Here is a 5,987-nt window from a genome sequence, read left to right as displayed (position 1 = left end):
CGCGCGCTGAGGCTGCTGGTCGCCAGGCCCCTCCCCTCCCGCCTGATGGAACCTAGTAAATCAGCGCCATAGGAATCACATCGCATTGAATACGGGCAGTCTTCGGCTTAAACAACGGTTCATTTAATGACCGCTCAAAGTTACCACAGGCACTGAAATTCAGTGACTTGTGACCGTTTTTCGCACTTAGGACCCCTCCAGCACACCCATGGTCACATCGGATTTATATTCATATGCTTGACAACTGAGTCACATTTAAACATAGAATAACAAGAGTTGGAAGGGACCTTGGAGGTCATCTAGTCCAACCCCCTGCTCGAGCAGGAGAGTCTATTCCAAATGTTAGCCTCTACCTAGGATCGATCTTGCAGCCTTCTGATTATGAAGTGAGAGGCCACCTCTAGGCCACCGCACTGGACCATTTATGACCAGTTGCAGTGTCCCGGAAGTGTGTGATTCCCCTTTAGTGACCTGACAAGCAGAGTCAATGGGGAAGCCAGATTCGCTTAACAACCGTGTTACTAATACAACTGGAGTGATTCGCTGAAGAATTGTGGCAAAGAAAGTCGTAAAATAAGGCAAAACTCCCTTAACAAATTTCTCACTTAACAACATAAATTTTGGGCTCAATTATGGTTGTAAATGGAGAACTATCTGTACTTTGCTTAGGCAAGTGTGATTAGGCATTACAAGGAACTCCTGCTCAGGCCGGGGGGGGGGGCGGGGGTGGACTAGATGACCGACAAGATCCCTTCCAACTCTGATTATCTTGTTATCTGAACTTGTCTCCAGTACAGTAGCTCTCAGTGTGTACATGCAAAACAACAGAATAATAGTAATAATACCAATAAAAGGGGAATAAAGAAAATATTAAGAAGGATAATAGGAATGAACAGATCAATTCCTATAGTACAGATAGTCCTCGACTCTCGGGGGGGGGCGGGGGGTGGGGGCGACGTGACTCACGCACGTGTTAGACTCCTTGGTCCGTGTTTCACTTGGATAGTAACAGGTGTTGCTCCTTTAAGTAATCCCACTTCTGATGCATCCCAGCCCCATAAGGAGGGTGGCAGGCTTTTTAAATCTTCATGAAACCCTGTGTTGCTGGTTATCAGCATGATTGTCTTGTGTGTGCCTTTTCCTGGGATCTCCAATTGCAGTCCCTGTTTGCCACATGTTATGGTAGCTCCCATTTTACATAGGAGATCTCTTCCTAGTAGGGATAGTGGGGACTGGGGGCAAATAGTGAAGGAATGGTCTACTGTGAAAGGTCCTAGTTCTACTGTTACATTGTGGGTAAATTCTACAGGGATTATTCCCCCACCACCACTCCCATTATGCTATCCCGAGCCCCTTCAGCCACTGAAGCTTTATATGGTGGTTCAGTAATTAATGAGGAGGTGGCTCCAGTGTCAACTAAGCAATTGTATTTTTTTTCCCTCCTGTAAGAATGGTGACAATGGGTTCCCCTTCAGGGCCATTTTTTTAGGGGAATAGCTAGCCCGTTAAAGGTAGCCATGAATTCAGTGTTTTCATTCTCATGTTCTAGTCAGGAAAGCGGCAGGCCATTTTCCCTTCTTTGCTCCCATTGAGGTCCACTGTTATGATTTATCTGAGGAAAAGGAGCGCTGGGTGGTACATGATGATTAAAGCTTTGTTGTTCAGTGTAATGGACTGGATTATTGCCTGGCTTCATGTTTCTAGGTGGTGGGTGATACCGGTCGCGGGAAAGGTGTTGCCTACATTGCCTGCTGAAATGCCCTTCCTGTCCGCACCTATAGCAATGCTGGCATTTGCCTTGCGACCATCCTGCTTTATCACAATGCCAGCATTTCCTTGAATTATAGGGGGTTTTATCTGGCATTTGTCTGGCATCATGTTGCATTACAGCAAACATTTTTAAGTCCTCATGTCTTTCTATCCTCCTTTTCCTATCTTTCTCCTCCTCTTTCAGTTTGTCTCTTTGATCATAGACAAAGTTAGCGATCCTGCGCAACTCTGCTATTTCTAAGGTTGGCCAGTTAGAGACAAAGCGGTGGAAATGCTCTTTGATATCCACGGTGGACTGGTCCACGAAGGCTGAAGCTAAAATCCTTTGGTCCTTCAGGCAGCTAAGGTCTAGATGGGCATATAGCTGCTTCTGACAGGCGGACCCAAAAGGCATCAGGGTTTTCCTTTTCTCTTTGTGTTGTTTTTTGAATTTCTGACCAGTTAAAGGCTTTTTACCTATTTCCTCTAAAGCTTCTAGTAAGTTATTTTTTGCTCTTGTGTATTTATCCCAGTGATTGGTATCATTGTAGTCCCAGTCAGGGTGATGTACTGGCCATGTGATGTGGGCTGGGGCTGCCTGTCCAGGGATAGTTGGTAGTTTAGCTATTTGCTCTGTTTTTTCAAATAGTTTTAATAGTTCATCTTTAGTTAGAAAGAATTGTAGTATAGCTGGGTCATATCATCCCAGGATGGATTATGGCTGTCTATGATAGATTTCAGGGTTTGAATTACTGTTTGAGGATCAGCCCTGAAAGCTGGGGTATCCTTTTTCCAGATGACCAAGTCAGAGGCAGAGAAGGGAGTGTGGGTTAAAATGTATTCTAATTGCCCCTATTTCTGCCTGGCACTGGTTTGCTTAAAAGGGGAGCCATAATCCGTGCCTCAGTCTTTCCTTCCAGGGAATGGGTTTCAGGTTTTTCCTGATCTTTTCCCTCGGTCAGGTCTTTGGTCCTAGCCGTTTCAGCCCCAGCAGTACCAATAGGGTATTTGACTGGGTTTAATGTGTGTTCTAAGTGCTTTCAGGGTTTTATAATTTAAAGTACCGCTATCAGGCCAAATTTGTCTACCCGTGTCATCCTGCAATAAAGCCCACTTTTTGCAAATTCTTTTTGCTTCTTTTTTATGCATTCCAGTCAGGACAGGCACTCGCCTTTCGTCCCAAGCCTCAAGTAATTTATCCAAGGGGGTCTCTTCCATTGCCCTCGAGCTATAACTTCCCATATTCCCTGCTTGAGGGGATTACTTTGGTTTAGCCGGGCTACAGCTGTCAGTTTTCAGACAAAAAATGTCTGGAAAGGACTCCGGTTTCCCTACACACGGAGTATGGGCCCCTTTCTTTTAGGGAAACTCAGCCGTCAGTTTTAAGGACACCCCCCCCCCCCCATTTTAAATAGGCTTACTTCACATGGAACGGAAGAATTTGGATTTGTTCAATATTTTGGAGGAAAAGCAATTCTGGCAATGCAAATAAAGTCTAGAGTAGTCAATTTCAGTCAGCTTAAGATATGTGAACTTCAAATTCTGGGAGTTGAAGTCTCACACATCTTAAAGTGTCTGAGGTTGAGAAACAGTAATCTACATGTCCCACTCAAAGGAAGAAGACAGGATTGTTGCACCCTTAAGAGACATGTTAAACTGGTGCAAAACTATGTTAAAATTAAACGCCGCAGAATTGTGGGGAAAATAGGTAGGAGTGTTAAGTATGTTTTCTGCCTTATGCTGACCAAATATACCAGAGGTGGTATTCAGCAGGTTCTGACCAGTTCTGGAGAACTGGTAGCAGAAATTTTGAGAAGTTTAGAGCAGGGGTCTCCAACCTTGTTCACTTTAAGACTTGCGGACTTCAACTCCCAGAGTTCTTCCTCCAGCAAAGCTGGCGGAGGAACTCTGGGAGTTGAAGTCCACAAGTCCTAAAGTGGACAAGGTTGGAGACCCCTGGTTTAGAGAACTGGCAAATATCACCTCTGACTGGCCCCGCCCCTATCTATCCTCTGCCTCCCGAGTCCCAGCTGATCGGTTGGATCTTCTTTTGTTGCCCTGCACAGGAGAAAGGAGCTGGAAAGCAGGTTAGTGGGGTGGGGAGGGAATGAGGATTTTGCAGTATCCTTCCCCTGCCATGCCCACCAACCAAGGCCCACCAAGCTACACCACACCCACAGAACTGGTAATAAAAAACATTGAATTCCAAATTTGAATTCATACATAAAGGGAAATAGCAGCAATAATATTTGTAGATATTATTTATTGGAGGACACATAGCAGGTAAGGCATGGGATAGCCTTCTGATTCTCCCCTCCATCTTTTGAGATTGCCTAGTTGTGAAACAAGGAGAAATGGTTCTTACCATACATCTGGACTTGTCTCTTGCAGGGAGGTCTGAATCTGATCCAGGGCCACAGGTAGTCCATTCCTGATGGGGAAAAAAACTCCCTGTTTTGTATAGGTGTTAAAGAAGAGGTTCCAAAATGTCACAGCCAATTATGGCATTGTTAAAAACGATACTTTTAGGCAGTTTTCACATCCTCATTTACTATTCCTTCATCTTACTCCCAATGAAAGATATATGCATACAGTACATAATATTCCTTCTCATTTTTAATTTATTTAATAGATATTTAAAAACAATCCAGAAAAAAAAATACTTTTTCAAGGTAATTCTTAACCCATTTCATGGGACATCCTACCACAATCAGTATTTTAGTCCTTGAGATGTCCTAAGACTATTCATAAATTTCAGCTTTCTCAATAATTACACTCTAATAACCATGACTTAATATTAATTAGAAGTAGCAATAACAGAACCCAAGAGTATCACCAAAGTATTGAAGTATCACCAGAGGACCTTTTTGGGATGTAATAAATCTTTGAACAACCTTAATAACTGTCCGGGACACTCTGACTTTTTTACCTGGTTGTATTATTGGCCTTGGGACCCCCTCTCCAGAGAAGCCCCAGGTTTGAAAGCTCTTTCTTCCTTGACATTATTATTGCTAACTTGAATCTTCCCTGTCATATGTAAAAATTGAAAGAAACCATTAACCATTTCCTTGAAAATTTACAAGCCAATGTGTTCCACAAATTCCTTTGGTGATTGGAAGTTCTCTGTTTGATTGGCCAGGAGGATGATGTCACAAGCATTCCAGTTTACCAATCAGTGTCTTTGTGGCACTTTCAACACTGACTTATTTGTTGTGCCATCAACCACTGCCTTCAGGTCAAAATATTAAAGTGTGTCAAAATATATTAAGGAACAAAATAGGTGTGTTATATTTTCATAGAGAGAGATATTCGTTGCATATGCACTATATACCAATACCAGTATTTGGCAATAATCAGTGAACCTAACTGAACATTTAACGTGAGAGAAATATTCTGATCAGGACTTATCAAAACTGTTGTCTTTTTGCCAGTTTGCTTTCTTTCCAGGACAGGCTAAAGAGAATGATAGAAAACTGAATGCTGAAGAAGCAAAGAATCACAGAGTTCAGAAACACGGGCAGATTTGCAGATACGGGTAGTGCTAGGGTTACGACCACAACTGAGTCCAAATTTATGTTGCTAACTGAAACATTTGTTAAGTGAGTTTGCCCCATTTTCCAATTTTTCATGCCACAGTTGTTAAATGAATCATTGCATTTGTTACATTAGTAACATGATTGTTAAGTGAATTTGGCTTCCCCATTGACTTTGCTTGTCAGAAGTTTGCAAAAGGAGACCACATGACTCTGGAACATGCAACTGTCATTAAGTATGAACCACTTGCCAAGCATCTGAATTTTAATCATGTGACCATTGGAATACTGCAAAGTTCGTAAGTGTCAAAAACTGTCATAGGTCACTTTTTTCAGTGCTGTTGTAACTTTGAATGGTTACTAAATGAGCTGTTGTAATTCAAGGACTACCTGTACATATTAATCCTTCATTCACTATAAGTAAAATCAGGGCACAATCTTAAATATGCTGGCCTAATTTTCTGAATTTTTGGAGTCATTGGAGTCGATGGTGTTCTCTGAGCTTGGTTGCTTGCTTGTAGTTGTTTCATTACCTGCTAGGCAGAGGTGGTATTCAGCAGGTTCTGACCAGTTCTGGAGAACCAGTACTGGAAAGTTTGAGTAGTTCAGAAAACTGGCAAATGCCACCTCTGACTGGAGATTTTACAGGATCCTTCCTCTGCCACGCCCACCAAGCCACGCCCACAGAACCAGTAGTAAAATAAT

This window comes from Pseudonaja textilis, chromosome 7 (genome assembly GCF_049901715.1).
Source record: "Pseudonaja textilis isolate UNSWEBS1 chromosome 7, rPseTex1.2, whole genome shotgun sequence".
NCBI classification, from domain to species: Eukaryota; Metazoa; Chordata; class Lepidosauria; order Squamata; family Elapidae; genus Pseudonaja; species Pseudonaja textilis.
This window is presented reverse-complemented; position numbering follows the sequence as displayed.